Source organism: Chiloscyllium plagiosum, unplaced genomic scaffold, assembly GCF_037043375.1.
Source record: "Chiloscyllium plagiosum isolate Xiang-an unplaced genomic scaffold, Cpla_swu_hap1 HiC_scaffold_10, whole genome shotgun sequence".
NCBI lineage: Eukaryota > Metazoa > Chordata > Chondrichthyes > Orectolobiformes > Hemiscylliidae > Chiloscyllium > Chiloscyllium plagiosum.
The window spans coordinates 66,615,827-66,633,872 of record NW_028270148.1 but is presented as its reverse complement, the minus strand read 5'-3'; the positions used below and the strand labels follow the sequence as shown (position 1 = coordinate 66,633,872).

The 18,046-nt window shown below is 41.0% G+C and overlaps 1 long non-coding RNA gene across 1 annotated transcript in view; it reads left to right on the top strand.

Moving 5' to 3' along the window:
• LOC148148974 (uncharacterized) overlaps positions 1–18,046 on the top strand; it is a 155,319-nt gene that overhangs the window by 124,706 nt on the left and 12,567 nt on the right. Inside the window, exons 3-4 of the long non-coding RNA XR_015758461.1 lie at positions 4,038–4,124; positions 4,455–4,536. This is a non-coding gene — a long non-coding RNA (uncharacterized LOC148148974). The remainder of the gene's footprint in view (positions 1–4,037; positions 4,125–4,454; positions 4,537–18,046) is intronic.

The window sequence follows — 18,046 nt, the reverse complement described above, 5'->3', positions numbered from 1 at the left end:
CTGTTTCCATACTGTAGGGATTGTAAGATTCCAGACAAGTACAAGAGTACCGTGAAAACAGTACAATGTCACCATTCCTGACACCATGTCAGGTACAAAGATATCTAGGAACAAAAATAGTAAAATAAAGGAATACGTTCATCACCATAGTTGCTTTAAGTATGAAAATAAAGAAGTAAATTTAGAATTTAAACATTACAGTCCATCCATATGCCATGTACCATAGGCCATACTATTGGACCATGGTGACCACTCTCCCTACACTCAGTGTTTTGTTGACTTGTGGAAGAATCTGTTATCAAATACTCATTTCTGTGGTTCATAGTAAGCTGAACCACTGCAGCTAACTGCGTGTTGGATCTCCTCAGTAATGGTGGCTTTTTGAGAGAGGTAGCTGCCAAGATATGAGAAATACTAAACATACTCCAGAGTCTGTCTTTCGACATTTCTGGGCAGGAGAATAGTTGGCTGACCAGTTATGCATTGAAATGAGTTCTATTTTGGCAACATTCAAACAAGTTGCATTCCTTGTATGCAAATTTGAAGAAGTACCTTGCAAATCCTGTGGAGAGTGCTCAATGAATTATTACATAGGGTGCAAAATCCAATCATCGAGGGCTGTTCTTGGAGCTGGTATTCATTGGCTGAATCTTGCATTCTTTTAGACTAACTATTAATTTTGTCTATTTTCATAGAAAGCTTCACTTCACAAGGCCTAGTGATTTTTATTACTTTAATGTCCAAAACATGTTTCAATTACAACATACCTCACCTCTATGGCATGCCTCACATTGAATGCTCCTCCTCAGTTTAGCCGGAAGCACTCACCACTTTTGGGATACCTCAGAAGAGACCAGCATCCCTGGTGCAATCTGGCAATCCAGCTGAACACCAGCCCAGCATTGGCACTCTGGAGTTGCCCTGCACTGGCAATGAATTGGCATAGTAACCACAAACCTAAAATACTCACAGACCACAGCTGGCATGGCAAACACTTTCTCACAAGTACAACTTTCCTTCCTTGTCCCAGTCACTGTTTATCCACCAGGCCTCACAGCTTACCTGTCCTGAGCCACATCCCATTTTAATGCCCTATATAAGTCCCTGCTGTGGTGTCCCAAGGACCTACTGCAAACCAGTATCCTATAATTGTACACTGGGGGACCATTACAAACATGGATAGACTCAAACAATGTCAAAGATGATCTTTTATTTACAATTAAGAGATGCAAACAGAACAAAATGAACATAGGCTGCATTTCGTTAATAGAATACAAGCGAATCGCTTGAATGTTTATTGATAACTATTTTACTGTCAGTGATTGTCTGCTGCACCCAGATCTCATCTACTGGAACCAGGGGTCAGTCAGCTTGTGCCAGGCTTGTATCATCTGACACAGCTGAACATGGCAAGGAGAGCATTCTCCTCTTCAATATCCTCATCCTTAGAACATTGGTCCCAGTCTCTCAGCGTCCTCACCATCCATTTCATATCCTCTTTGCCTGCTCCAGTTGTGTAGATTACAGCACACTAGGATAATGCAGGACACCTTCCCTTCCTGACCCCAGAGCAGTCCAGGGAGTGGAATGACATCATCAGTAGCCCTTTTGTTTGCATTACCAAGGCTGATTGATGCGTGGGCAGCTTTGTATCTGTGCTCAGCATAGGTCATGGCTATGAGCTGTGGTCACAATGGATAGCCCTAGTCTCCTGGCAACCAGCCTTGGAAGGAAAGTGTTCTGAGGAAAGGTTACTCAACTCCAAATGTTAACTCTGATTTCTCACCACTGATGCTGCCAGACCTGCTGAGCTTTTCTAGCAATTTCTGTTTTTGTGCCTTGTAAGGTAGTTGGACTTTCAAGCATAGCAAGTACAGGGTGCACTAGAGTGCTCCAGGATGTAGGAGTCACAGCTTTCACCTCCTTAGCAAAGCAGCCACCATTGCTGGAGTCACTATTGTTGCTGGCAATGACCAATGTTTGGAACATAAGGAACAGACAGGTTTTTAATTGTAGACCTTGTAGACAATGACTGCACTCACTTCTCCATAAAATAAGCGCAGAGAGCCCCAACAGGCAAGTCCAAGTATCCAGTTAGATTGGCTCTTTGAGATAGGCACTTACTTAGTAAGTAGAGCTCTGTCGGCTGAGAGACAAACACACAACTGCATATTTGTAATCCTCCATGAATCTTCCTCATCCTAGCCTCATGTCAATACGCAAGGTATTATTGCATGCAATAACATAGATCAGCATACACACAGTGCAGATAGAAAAGGTTTCAGCTCATTGCTGTCACCTTTGGCATTTGCAGAACTGTGTTGGTTGTGGACCATATCTGGCTCTTTTACAGTCAGTTCCAATAATTTTTATTTTATTGAGATGCTTATGTGTAATTTGAAAGGGCCAAGGGCAAATGTATCCAGCATTTGCACCCCAAATAATTGCACTGCATTAATTCTGCTTGCACAATGATATGATGGCAAATGATATAAAGTTGAAAGCTGCAAGTGCATGATTGATACATCAGTCCCTTGAACCTCACCTCCAGCTTCCCTCCTGCCCCCCTGAGACCTGGCACTAAGTTGTACACTCTCCCACAGAGGGCATTTTGGCAATGACTCCATGTATGCACTTCACCAGTGTCCTTCCATGACCTCCAAACCTCTACTGGCCCCATCCTTTCTAGTTGGAATTTCCCCACATTGCTGTAGTTGTCCCCTCCTCAACCCATGCCACCATTGGTCCTCAGCATTGAAAGCCCTCAACCGCTGTCATCACAAAGCAGCCTTTCAATGCTGCCATATTGCCAATCTTGCCTCTCATGATATATGGATCCCCAGGACTGACTGCTCTCCAATTTCCTGACTGATTTCGATGGACAGCCTCAAGTAATGAGTGACCTGGCCCTTGACCACTCTCCTTGCAGTTCTCCAATATGATTCACTGACTGCTTGCAATGGCCCTACATTGTGACCATGGCCCACTCACAAACTGGAGTAAAATAGACTCCCTGATCATAACTGACTGTGGCCAAACCCTTGCACTCTGTCCCCTTCACTGACTATACTAGGATTCCAGACTGACTGACTGCAGCATTCACATTAACTTGGCTAAGGTTTACTCCCAATCGAATTTCAGGGACGACCATTTGGTTGAAATAACCTGCAGTGTATCTGCCACACATGTAGTCAACACATGGTTTAAGTGTGAGGTTAACATTTCACTGTGGTGTACAGCAAAGATGTCCACTTCCTGGACTGATCACTACTGACCGGCAGCCTGGCTGTGTGTGCACTTTGGTTGGGTGTCCTTGCACAAAAAATATCCTTGCAGCAGCATATCAATGCCAGTTGAGAGTGGGCCCCAAGGTATTGCTTTAAAATGCAGAATGTACTGTAAGTTACGCAATAAAGGTTCTGAGAGGCTCATAGTTGTCAGATGCCAACATCTGTGAATGTGAACGGCATGCAGTCAATGTCCAGGACCATGCTCTGAAATTATGGTGCCAAGTGTCCAAGATAGAGGTCTGGAGGATCAAACAATGAGCTGTAGTGACCAGGTACCTGCTCAGGCTTCCACCTTGATGAATCTCAGCATCGTGATTCCTCGTGGTGCATAATAGGAAAGGAGACTGTGTATTTAAAAGGGAGACTTAGTTAATGAGGGTGAGAACAAGCAATAATCCTTATTAACAGGGACCTTGCTGCCTCGTGAAAATCCTGATGCCCTCAACTTTTTTGGAAAATGCAACTGACATTGAGAAAGGTCTCACTGGACTTTGCACGCAATTCTCGCACCATAGTCCACCTCATTCAGAGCCCAATAAGATTCCGTCCATAATTTGTTTTATAGTGTTTTGGAGTTGGATTACTAAACTGACTCTCGCATTATGTTTGATGTGAAGTGATAGGAAAATGGTAGCGCAATAAGAGGCAAAGAAATACTTTACTAAACCAGCTTCAATGTCGGATTTCAATCACATATTCCACTTATTCTCTAACTTGCACAATTTCTCTATTACATTGTGTTTACAGATTCGGAACTGAACCCTGCTGAGCAGCAAGAAATCAGTGGTTCTGACTGATTGGATGATACATAATATTTTAGGTGTTTATTATCAGGTATATTCTTATGCATTAATATATTTATATATTCACTGTTTAACAGCACAAAATATATTTACTGGAAAAAGCATTATATAAATGTTCAGACCCAAGTCTTTTCAAAGAACTGCCAGCAGATATACCAAATTCTATTTGCTATGGCGATCAGGCCACGAGAATAACACTACATCAAAACAAAAACCGACAGAAGGATAGAGACTCAAAGAGGAATCCCCAAGGAATTCTTAAACACACACATCAGTCTGTATTACAGTCTTCCTGAGGTGAACATTTGCTTCTGTTCTAACAATGCGATTTGATAACCTCTTGCTATTATTTCTTATTTAGGAAAGAAAGCAGCCTTCTTTCCAACCTGAAGATGTGTGAAAAATTGACTCTCCTCAGAATTTGCAAGCCTTAGATGGTTAAGGTACCCTTTGGCTAGAAAATAAGTATAAATTTTTAAACTTAAAACAGTGACAGACATTTATATATGGCTAGTAAAGTATTGGTAAGATTGCTCCTTCAGTGTTTAGAGGTCTATACAACAAGCTTGGAGCTCAGTTAAATCAAACTTAAGGCACCAGGAGAATTTTGAAGCCCAAGAATGAGTGGTGTGGGGTTAGGGAGAAGGTAAAAAGTTCAAAATTGTCAAACATGACCATTGTGTCAGTGCATGAAGGTAACCTGCTTCCTGAAGACAGGTCCTTATCATCTTACGTTAATACATTTATCTGAAGTGATTATATCAGAAATTTAAAATTGATGCTTCCCAAAATAGGTTTTCTGGGATTCAAGAAACCTGTTGGTGAAACAGATGGGAAGAAAAAAAACAATCATCATTCTTAATGCCAGTTGCTTAAATTTCTGATTTCTCTCAATACAAATATGGGCTCAGTCGCTTTCATAGTTTCTGCTGATTAATGTTTTGCTGAGAGATTTTATGCAGACGCATGTGTTGCAGACGTTTGGAAGCTTTTGAATTGGCAGTATCAGGATGGTGAGAGTGTACCATAAACGTTTCCAATTAGACATTGGATAAAGAAGTTGATCACCGTACATGACATTGAGGTGAAGTGTGGTGGGAGCTGCAAGTTCATATGAGAGTGGCAGATGTGCACAAGAGAGAAAAGAATATAGAATAGCAGAGAGAACAGAATTAGAACGGTGACAATGACAACAGAGAGGTCTAGGCCACAAAAGGCACGAGCAACATAGTTGAATCTACAGACAGAAGATCAGTTTCTTTCTTTAATTCATGAAAGGGATGTGGGTGTCACTGGCAAGGCCAGTATTTACTGTTACCTAAGCAGTTCTAAAGGAAGTGATGGTGAAAAGTTTTCTTGAACCCCAGTGGTCCATATGGTGCAGGGGCACCCACAGTGCTGTTACAGAGGGAGTAAGAGATTTTAATTCATTCAGAGTAAAGAAATGATGATATTCCAAATCAGAATCCTGTCTGGCTTGGAAGAGAACTTGCAGATAGTGGTGTTCTTCTTGTGTGTTTCCCTTGTTTTTCTAAATAGTAGAGGTTGTGGATTTGGGAGACACTGCCAAAGTAATTTGGGGGATTTGCTGTAGACAGCACACATTGTAGTCATTGTCTGTCAGTGATGAAGTAAATGAATGGTTGGGTGGTGAATGAGTGAAGCAAATGCTTTACTCTACCTGGATGGTGTTGAGTTTCTTGAGTGTTTTGGAGCTGCACTAACCCACTCAAGAGGTGAGTATTCGATCACATGCTTGACTTCGCCCTTATTGGCATGTTTTGAGGAGTCAAGAGGTGAGTCACTTTGTGCAGAATACTTGCTCTGACAAGCACTTGTAGCCACTGTACTTATATGGTTGGTTCAGTTATGGGTCTGGTCAATGTTGAATTCTAATGTTTTGATGATGGCTGACTTGATATTTGTGGGGAATAGTAATTAAATTTTCTTATACTGGAGATAGTCATTCCTCCATTTTGCAAGGACCACTGATGTGCCACATGGTCAAATATTGTCTTGATATCAAAGGCAGTCATTCTCACCACAAGTCTGGCATTGAGGTCTTCTGCACATGAGCCTGTTGGAACCCAAATCAAGACTCAAAGAGTGGATGAACACATGACATATTTCATTTCATTGCTGTGATTGACAGTAGACCAAAGAGATAGTTGTTGGCTGAATTAGATTTGTCCTGCACCTTGTGGACAAGCCACGTGTGGACAAATGTTTACTCTAGCAGTTGATGATATAACTGCTGAAATTGCTTGGTTAGAGGTGCTAGTTCTGGAGCACAAATTTTAGGCTGAGATGTTAAGATTGAACATTTCCACATGTTAAATTGTCAATTTGGTTCTGCACATGTCCATCACCACCAGCCAACACATCCTACTCGGACCTTGTGTTTCCGATACTGGTTTGATTGTTGCATTTTGTTTGACTTCTATCTCATTTCAATGGGTGCTTCAATTCACTTCTTGACCCAGGGTTTTACTGAGTTGTGTAAGGGTACAGGCTGTTTCCCCAGAAACAGCATGACTCCATGGAATGGGGGTTTTAACCCACCACTGTAACTTAAGTGAAGTTAAGCCCAACCCATAAATATCGATAAATCTTCTCAGAGAAGGCATGAATTATGGAGGACCCCTCGCAACTAAAACATTCTTGTCACCTGATCCTGGAATTCTTTCAATGACAAGTTATCAAATGCAAAGTAATTATTCTTTCAATTTCAATAATTGGGTGATGCACAGTAAGCTAGGTATGGTTTATGGCAGTATTTGGTATCTCTAGAGTAATAATAACCACCATTTTGACTGGGACAATACATCTATCCTGGGACAGGCTAAGCAAAGACATGCCAGAGAATTCCTAGAGGCCTGGCACTCCAACCACCACGCCATAAACAAACACATAGATCTAGATGCCATCTATCAACCCCTCAGAAAACGAACAGGAAATGACATCACCACAAACCCCAGGAACCCCATCCAGGAGAAAGATATAAATAGAAAGCAGGAGGCAACAGCTTCACTTCACTTGGAGGTCGCCACTGATGATGTTACCTAGACAGGTAATGAAACGTCTGGATATCAAACCTACAGCTCAGTGAGCAAACCTACACCCTAAACCTCAACCTGAGATACAAGCCTTCACAAACCTTGCTAGAGTAATAATGCTTTGTGTAGAAGTCCAGAGTCCTTTAAACTGTGAAAAACAATCTTCAGAGCTTTTTCTGACTGAGAAAAAAAAGTCCAGCCTACTCCCAGACTGTTATGATTGACAGGACATCTGGTGTGGTTTATAAAAATACTGCCACTTAGAGTCACAGATTCATAGAGATATACAGCACGGAAACACTTCAGACCAACTCATCCATGCCGACCAGATGCCCTGAATAAATCTGGTCCCATTTGCCTGCATTTGGCCCATATCCCTCTAAACCCTTCCTATTCATATAGCCATCCAGATGCCTTTTAAATGTTGTAACTTTACCCGCCTCCACCACTTCCTCTGGCAGCTAATTCCATACACACACCACCTTCTGTTTGAAAAAGATGCCCCTTATGTCCCTTTTAAATCTTTCCCCTCTCATCTTAAACCTATACCCTCTAGTTTTGGACTCCCAACCCTGGGGAAAAGACCTTGTCTACTTATCCTATCCGTGCCCCTCATGATTTTATAAGCCTTTATATGTTCAATCCTCAGCCTTCGATGCTCCAGGGAAAACAGCCCCAGTCTGTCAAACCTCTCCCTGCAACTCAAACACTCTAACTTTTGCAACATCCTTTTAAATCTTTTCTGAATCTTTTCAAGTTTCACAACATCCTTCCTAAAGCAGCAGGATCAGAATTGCATGCAGTATTCCAAAAGTGACCTAACCAATGACCTCCCAATTCCTTTATTCAATGCACTGACCAATAAAGGCAAGCTTACCAAATGCCTTCTTCACCATCCTTTCTACCAGGGACTTCATTTTCAAGGAATATGAACCTGCACTCCAAGGTCTCTTTGTTCATCAACACTCCACAGGACCTTACCATTAATTTGCCTTGATTTGCCTTTTCAAAATACAGCATCTCCCATTTATCTAAATTAAAGTCCTAATTTTTCACCTTCAATATTTGTCATTGTTTACATTTCCCAGAGTTTGCAATTAAAGCTGAGCCCATAATGATTATTTGGCCAACTTTCAACAGGTATAGAACCTTTTATCTCAGCAGGTGGCTGTGTTCACATTTTACTTAATAATGTTAAGAGTTTTTTGAAGGATCATATACCTTTGATATGGTTAGTATCATAGACATTTGTTTTTACAAGATTGACCATTTTACATTTTGATTGTGTTCTGTAAATGAGCTTTTTATCAGTATGTGTGACAGGCATGAAGGTACATATGGAGTGTGTGGTGCTATATGTCATGATCATATATCCTGGAATTAACTGGAATAATTAGCAGAGATTCACTGCCACCTTTATGGTATTCGTCTAACTTATTGATAACGAGTAGAGAAGACTGTCCAAACAATGTCATCAGCAAAAAAAAAGAATAGATTTATTTCATAATACTTAATAGCTAGTTACATTGCATTTAAGATGCAGGAGAACCCATTACAAGACTTCATTTTATACTTAAAAGGAAATACACATTAATGCTGCTGAAACATTCCAGTGTACAACTTAGGGACAACTTAAAAACAACTTAAACTCTTTCCAGAAACAGTCCATTATGATGAAGGATTCTGGGTAATCCAAGATGGAAGATGGGAAACATTTCTGGCTGTAACAGCTGCTCCTTTTTTGAGGTGTTTTTGGTATTGGAGGTGATTTCCTCAAATTCCAGGAGTAGCAATTACTGTTTTAAAGGTTGTTGCATTGTTTTGGAACTTTGAGAAAAAAAAGTCAAAACAACAGCACTTTCAAAAAGGAGAGGAACAGCCAAAGAAAGCACATGGTATAAGTCAGTGCAGGAGGGAGAGAGAGAGAGAAAAAAGGAAACCCACATTGCTAACTGACAGAGCAGTGAACCTGCACATTTGCTACCTTTGCTGTTTGAATTCATGTATTGCTGGACTTCGGAAAGCATCTGGGAAAATTAACAAGCAGTAAAATTCACAGCTGGTCTTGGAAAAACCTGTTTGGGAGAGGTCACAGCACCTCTCCAAAGTGAATATTTTAAACATGGCCTTACAGCAAGTCTGCAGTAGTGAGTAGTGTGGGCTCTTTCTTGATTATATGTTTTATTGAGATATGTCATATGATTAAACTTAAAATATAAGCCATAAGTATTAATTTAACCTGGAGCAGTGTTTTATAGAGGAATAAGATAGTGCTATTTTCTGGGTCTGTAGATTAAAAGAAGAAAAATTGGCCTTTAGTAGAATGATATGCTCCTTTTGTCGGATGTGGGAGTTTAGAGAGTTTACAGGTTACTGAGGATTATATCTGCAATAAATTATGTTGGTTGCGAATCCTATCGGATTGAATGGATCAGCTGGAGATACATAGGCAATGAGGAATTTACAAGAACAAGGGCATTTGATGGATGGCAGTTATAGGAAGAGGGAAAGGTCTCAGTTACAGTCACATAGATGGGTTAACTCCAGGAAAGGTAAGAGGTAGGCAAGTAGTGCAGGAGTCTTCTGTGGCTATCCCCATTTCACACAAGTATGCTATTTTGGAAAATGTAGGGGGTGATGGATTCTTAGGGGAATGTAGAACAAACAGCCAAGTTTCTGGTATTGAGACTGATCCTAATACAATGAGGGGTACATCGGGTTCCAAGAGATCGATTGTGTTAGGGGACTCTCTAGTCTGAGGTACAAACAGAAGTTTTTGTGGCCAGCAGTAAAAAAGCAGAATGGTGTGTTGCTTCCCTGGTGCCAGGATTAAGGATGTCTCAGAGAAGGTGCAGAATGCTCTCAAGGAGGAGAAGGGCCAGTTGGTGGTCATTGTACACAATGGAACCAATGACATAGGAAGGGCAAAGGTTGAGATTCTGAAGGCAGATTACAGAAAGTTAGGCATGAATTTATAAAGGAGGTCCTCGAGAGTAGTAATATCTGGATTACTCCTGGTGCTACGAGCTAGTGAGGGCAGAAATGGGAGGATAGAGCAGATAAATGCATGACTGAGTATTGTAGAAGGATTCACATTTTTGGATCATTGGAAGCTCGTTGGGCAAGAAGGACGGATTGCACGTAAATTGGAAGGGGACTAATTTACCGGCAGGGAGATTTGCAACAGCTGCTCGGGAGGATTTAAACCAGTAAGGTGGTGGGGTGGGACCCAGGGAGGTAGTGAAGAAAGAGATCAATCTGAGACTGGTACAATTGAGAACAAAGGAAAATCAAACAGTCAGGGCAGGCAGGGACAAAACAGAGAATAAGGTAAGTGCATTTATTTCAATGCAAGAGGCCTAACAGGGAAGACAGATGAACTCGGGGCATGGTTAGGAACATGGGACAGGGATATCATAGCAATTACAGAAACATGGCTCAGGGATGGACTGGACTGGCAACTTAATGTTCCAGGATACAAATGCTGCAGGAAGTACAGAAAGGGAAGCAAGAGAGGAGGGGGAGTGGCATTTTTGATACGGGATAGCATTACAGCTGTACCGAGGGAGGATTTATTTGGGTTGAACTGAGAAAGGAGAAAGGGATGATCACCTTACTGGGATTGTATTATAGACCCCCCAATAGTCAGAGGGAAATTGAGAAACAAATTTGTTAGGAGATATCAGTTATCTGTAAGAATAATAGGGTGGTTATGGTACGGGATTTTAACTTTCCAAACATAGACTGGGACTGCCATAGTGTTAAGGGTTTAGATGGAAAGGAATTTGTTAAGTGTGTACAGAAAAGTTTCTGATTCAGTGTGTGAATGTACCTACTAGAGAAGGTGCAAAAGAAGGGCAGGTGGCTGAGGTGGAGGTGGGTACTGCAGATGCTGGAGATTAGAGTCAAGATTAGAGTGGTGCTAGAAAAGCACAGCAAGACAGGCAGCATCCGAGGAGCAGGGAAATCGATGTTTTGAGCAAAAGCCCTTCATCAGGAATGAAGCCTGAGGTGTCAGTGGGGGAGCACTCTGGGGCCAGCGACCATAATTCAATTAGCTTTAAAATACTGATGGAAAAGGATAGACCAGATCTAAAAGTTGAAGTCCTAAATTGGAGGATGGCCAATTTTGATTTTATGAGGCAAGAAATTTCAAAAGCTGATTTGGGGCAGATGTTTGCAGGTAAAGGGACGGCTGAAAAATGGGAAGCCTTCAGAAATGAATTACGAGAGTCCAGAAAAAGTATATTCCTGTTCGGGTGAAAGGAAATGCTGGTAGATATAGGGAATGCTGGATGACTAAAGAAATTGAGGGTTTGATTAAGAAAAAGAAGGAAGCATATGTCAGGTATAGACCAGATAGATCGGGTGAATCCTTAGCAGAGTATAAAGGCAGTAGGGATGGCAAAAGAGAACATGATATAGTCTTGGCAAATAGACTCAAGGAGGATTCAAAGGGTTTTTACAAATACAGTAAGGGCAAAAGCGTAATTATGGAGAGAATAGGATTCTTCAAAGATCAGCAAGGCAGCCTTTGCGTGGAGCCACAGGAGATTGGGGAGATACTAAATGAGTGTTTTGCATCAATATTTACAGTGGAAAAGGATATGGAAGATATAGAATGTAGGGAAATAGATAGTGACATCTTGAAAACTGTCCAGATTACAGAGGAGGAAGTGCTGGATGTCTTGAAATACATAAAAGTGAATAAATTCCCAGGACCTGATCAGGTGTACCCTAGAACTCTGTGGGAAGCTAAAGAAGTGATTACTGGGCCTCTTACTAAGATATTTGCATCATCGATAGTCACAGTAAGGTGCCGAAAGACTGGAGGTTGTCTAATGTGGTGCCACTGTTTAAGAAGGGTGGTAAGGACAAGCCAGAGAACTATAGATCAGTGAGCCTGATGTCGGAGGTCGGCAAGTTGCTGGAGGGAATCCTGAGGGACAGGAAGTACATCTATTTGGAAAGGCATGGAGTGATTAGGGAGAGAGTCACCATGACTTTGTGTGTGTAAAATCATGTCTCACAAACTTGATTGAGTTTTTTTTAAGAAGGAACAAAGAGGATTGATGAGGGCAGAGCAGAAACTGTGATCTACATGGACTTCAGGAAAGCATTCGACAAGGTTCCCCATGGGAGACTGGTTAGCAAGGTTAGATCTCATGGAATACAGGGAGAACTAGCCATTTGGATACAGAACTGGCTCAAAGGTAGAAGACAGATGGTTGTGATGGAGGGTTGTTTTTCAGACTGGAGGCCTGTGACCAGTGGAGTGCCACAAGGACCTGTGCTGGGTTCACTACTTTTCATCATTTATATAAATGATTTGGATGTGACCATAGGAGATATAGTTAGTAAGTTTGCAGATGGCACCAAAATTGGAGGTGTAGTGGACAGCAAAGAAGGTTACCTCTGATTACAACAGGAAGTTGATCAGATGGACCAATGGACTTAGAAGTGGCAGATGGAGTTTAATTCAGATAAATGCGAAGTGCTGCATTTTGGGAAAGCAAATCTTAGCAGGACTTACACACTTAATGGTAAGGTCCTAAGGAGTGTTGCTGAACAAAGAGTGCAGTTTCATAACTTCTTGAAAGTGGAGTCGCAGGTAGATAGGGCAGTGAAGAAGGTGTTTGGTATGCTTTCCTTTATTGGCAGAGTATTGAGTACAGGAGTTGGGAGGTCATGTTGCAGCTGTACAGGACATTGGTTAGGTCACTTTTGGAATATTGTGTGCAACTCTGGTTTCCTTCCTATCAGAAAGATGTTGTGAAAGTTGAAAGGGCTCAGAAAAGATTTACAAGGATGTTGCCAGGGTTGGAGGATTTGAGCTATAGGGAGAGGTTGAACAGGCTGGGGCTGTTTTTTCTGGAGCATCGGAGGCTGAGGGGTGACCTTATAGAGGTTTATAAAATCATGAGGGGCATGGATAGGGTAACTGGAGAAAGTCTTTTCCCTGGGATGGGGGAGTCCAGAACTCGAGGGCATAAGTTTAGGGAAAGATATAAAAGAGACCTAAGGGGTAACTTTTTCACGTAAAAGGTGGTGCGTGTATGGAATGAGCTGCCAGAGGAAGTGGTGGAGGCCAGTACAATTGCAACATGTAAAAGGCATCTGGATAGGTATATGAATAGGAAGGCTTTGGGGGGAAACGGGCCAGGTGGGACCAGATTGGGTTGAGATATCTGGTCAGCATAGACGAGTTGGACCAAAGGGTCTGTTTCTGTGCTGTACATCTCTATGACTCTATGTCCTGATGGGTGGAGTTTACCTTATAGTGTTGGCTAACCCTTTCATGTACTGACTCAGAAAATGGTGGGGGTTAAGATGGGTGATGTTTGAGGGTTTAAGGGTCAGGGCCAACATTGGGCTGATGTCTCAGTAAAGAGAGATGATGTTCCAATCTGCAGGCCTTACATGCCTCATATTCTGTCTCAGGCCTGCATTTGGATCTTGTGTTCACTCTGTCCCTGTCAGCCCAACATCGAAATTTGGCAAGCAGGAGCTGGTTTAAGGGAGCCAGGTCAGGATGTTTCCCAATTCAACCTCTGCACCTCCCCCACAAATGTCTGGCCCCTGTTCTCAAGTTTCACAGTGGAGCACCAACCTGAAGAATAATGAAACAGATGCTCAGCCCTAATCTTTAAAATATTACAAGTTAAGGATGAAGTACAGAAGGAACGTTTCCCATCTAGAACAACTTATAGACCTCTGTTATAATATCCGATTGTCTTTTAATAAATTCTAAGATTTTGCCTGCAGTGACTTAATTGCAATTCCAATCTAATTACTGACTGCATCTTGATCAGTCCTAAATTTACCTTTTACCTGTTTGAACCTGACTTAATTTCATGGCACACCCTAAATAAACACTCAGGTTTACCTTTCCTACATTGTTTAATCATGTATTATCTTCCATAAAGTTTATTTTCATTTATCAAATGTCAAGAAGTGTTGCAAGGTAGATTTTATTCATTCTCTCTCATTTCAGTCCATGGTTGCATAAAAGCAGAAGAAACGGTTGGATTAATTTTATATACACACAGAATGATTAGGAACTGCAACACCAGTCCAGATGGAATGAAAATTCACAGAGTACTTCCTTCAGCACTATTATCTTTGTTGTGGAGGTCAATAGAACAAACACAAATACTAATAGTTTAAAGAGACATCTTCTTCTTTAGTAGAAAAAGAGTTAAAAAAATCTGACTGACAATTGATTAAACTCATTGCACTTGTGGTTGACAGGTTGGATGTTGGTCTCTGCAGGAATCATGTTAAAGTATAGCCCCACATGCCAACAGCATGCAAGCTGCATGGCTTATTGCCAAGACTTCTGCAGATGCACTGCCATACTCCAAATATAAATATTACCAGGTGCCTTGTGGGATATCCTGTTGTGAAAGGATTTGGGATATTCTAATCATTTCATTTTTCTATATCAAGGCAGAGACATCCTACTTACTACTTTTCTCACAATTGGAAAGGCTATACTTTCCATATGTGAGGCACTTTGGGGCAAAAATTGCATAAATCTTAAAAAAAAAAGCCTGTACTTCATACAGGTATATTTTGTCAGAAGCATTCAAAAATTCATTGCACAGTGGCTTTACTTTGAGAAACTCATAGGAATGGTATAAAATGGTGGAAAACAGATTTTGAATTTCTTCAATGCAGCATAAGATATCTTGATGCAGGAAGTCAACAGGACAAGAGGAAATGTGATTCCACAGGGAGCCAGGGCTCCTATTTCCCCCTCATTCTACAACCTCTTCTGATTTAAAAGCTGCATATGGTGTAAACTCATCTGCCTTTTTGTTCCTCCTGTGACTACTATTTTTCTAATCAACCAGCTCAGAGATGTTATTACACACCTTTGTAGCAGTTGGGACTTGAACCTGGGCCTCCCTTTGCAGGGGGAGGGACAGTACCTCTGCACCAATCCCATGACTGCTACCCTACCTTCTACTTTTCTCCTTTGGATGCATAATCTGGCTAGGTGGTGCTGAAGGAGGTGAGATAAATAGGAAAAAGAAGCTGATATTTCTGATAAATTGTTACTTGACCACGCAGGTAGACAGTGGACTGATACTGCCATTGCATGTAATATGGATATGGCATCTGGATCCAATGGACTGGATTTTCCAAGGCCTGCAGGAGTGGGTTTGGAGGTGGGAAGAGTTGAAAACACAACTGAGAGGTTGGGAATAGTGTGGCATTTAACAGTGGCAAGACAGTTGACAAACTGCCCTTCCACCCAGATGCCAATTTTGCCACTTTACTGGCAGTGAAGTGCCTTCAATAGTTCTTCAACACCTCTAGTGAATGCTCTAGTGAACACTGATATTCTCCCTGTAGGCTTGGGGATCCTCAAAATCAGGAACTCTGTGGTTCATGACAGGGCTCATGCAAGGCCACTTCCATTGCAGCAACAACCTGTGCTCACAAACCACCGCCCTCTCCCTTCCTTGGAGTCTCCCTGACTGCCCACAGTGACAGCTGACCCTACTTACCTTTCTGTGAACTCTGCCTCTGTTGTTGAGGCTCCAGTTGAATGCAGTCCAGCTTAGACCTCCAATCCCATTTCAACTTTTTAAAAAATAATTCATGGAGTGTGGGCATCTCCAGTTAGGCCATCATTGATTGACCGTCCCGAATTGCCCAGAGGGCAGTTAAGAAACAACCATATTGCAGTGGGTCTGGAGTCACATATAGGCCTAGTCATGCGACTATACAAATACACCATCATTTCTCCAGGCACTTCAGCTGAAACTGAAGAAATGCCAGGCTTCCTTCTGAGATATCCACATCATAGATTCCACTCTAAAATCAATTCAGCAACTGCAATATTTCCTACAGTGGAAGGTTAGACTGAAGCCAGCCAAGATCAGTTTGTTTGCAATGCAGACTGAGATTGCTGTCTTTGTGACAGTGGACCTCAATGCTCAGAAAAGTTTCCAGGTTTTTGCTTTAGTGTAACAAACCTTCTTCCAAATATATTGCTAGGATTTCTGAAGCATTCCGCTGTGGGAAGGAGAGTGCCAGTGACACAGTGGAGCATTAACCTCTTGTCTTGTCTCCATGACAGCACTTTTCCTTGTGTCACTGTTACTCTATCAAGGCCCAGCACACCCATATTTCAGCTGCAAACTTGAATTAACTGTGCAAAATACCAAGCAGTTCTCCTAAGTCAGCAAAGCAGCAGAAATCAACTAACAACCAGTTTTTGTGGGCCGACTGTCTCTTTAAGTAGCATTAATGGGAGGTCCTTCATGTAGGTGCAAAATTAGAGAGGTATTAGTTGGTGCTTGGGAGTTGAATATGGCAGTGGCATCAGATCAGCATTGCAGGCTGTCTGATATCAGGGTCTGCAAGTTTTCTGGGTATGTCAAGCAACCACACTGACATCCTGGATAATACAATGCCCAGCATGACCCACAGCAAGAATAGTGGATTTCGATGTGTGCACAAAATGGCATCCTAGTTCTAATCAACCTGTCACTCAGAGCCAGAACTTGCTGCAAAATGTCTGTACGACTTCTAAATCTGAATTATGGACAGGTAAAACTTAGTCCAACATATTCAACATCCAGATTAAGATTGAGAGAAAATGAATTCAAGCTTTGGTATCATAAAACTAATGGCCACCCTGAATGGGTGTAAATTAAGCTTGCACTTTTTCTTTTTCCTGTACCTTTTATCTTGAAATATGTTTTGTTTTGCAGTCAAATGCTGAAGGCTTGTAAACCTCTCAGACTGTGGATCTCATCATTTTAAATTTTAGCTTTGCTAGAACAGGTCAGAGAATGCTAAACTTCTGCTTTAAATAACATAATCTAATCCAAAATGGGAACAAGGGTGACTTTATATTTTTGATAATTCAGACAGATGGACACTGTATAACTTGATTTTCCTAAACTTATCAATTTGGAATGGAATACACAATCCTCAATAATAATAGTTGTATATATTTTATTTGTTATTTTAATATTTACCTGCAAGTCTCCACTTTATCATTTGTCTTACTGTGATTTAGTTATGATCACAGTAAATATTTCTTTGAAGTAATAAATCAGCAGAGTGGAATGTACTGGGGAATTAGCCCCATATGACCGATGAAATTTATGAATACGTGATTATTGAGTTAGATCAGTACTGAGATGGAAATTATCGTACACTTCTCCATGGCTCTTAATTTGTTTATTCACAAGCAATGGTCCACTGAATTTTCAAAATTATCTTAGTAATCCTTTTAGACTGCTAATCACTTGTGAGGAAGAATACATTACCTCGCATTCATGCTCACAGCCAAAATTTAGCAAGATTTTATTATTAGCAAAAGTTCTAAGGCTTAGAGCATGTAAATGATTAAATAACAATTATAGCAGTTGGCCAACTCTAATTATGCTACATGATTCATACTTTCCAAACTGTTTGCTTTTGGTATTTTACATACTCAATGCATTTCTATGAATTCCCAATCTTTAACCATTTAATAAAAAACTAATTTTGCAATAATTTCAATTTTCTAGTAATTTTTAAACTCATGCTTAATTTAATATGATCACAAAGATACGTAAAATAGCACATTTTGAAAATAATTAATTAGATGAATCATCTAAAGTAAATCAAAGAATCATGTCTGGAAATTGTTGTCTTTATACTTTGAAGAGCTTCAAATACTTATCTTCCATCACTTTTGTATATGTCATTTATAAGACCACACAAAAACAAAACTTAGGATAATTCCTTTACATAGGAGCATAGGAATAGGAGTAGGTTCTCTGTCCCTCAAACCTGTTCTGCCATTCAATTAGATTATGGCTGATCTGTGGCCTAACTCCATATACCTACCTTTGGCCCATAGCCCTTAATATCTTTTGCTTAACAATAT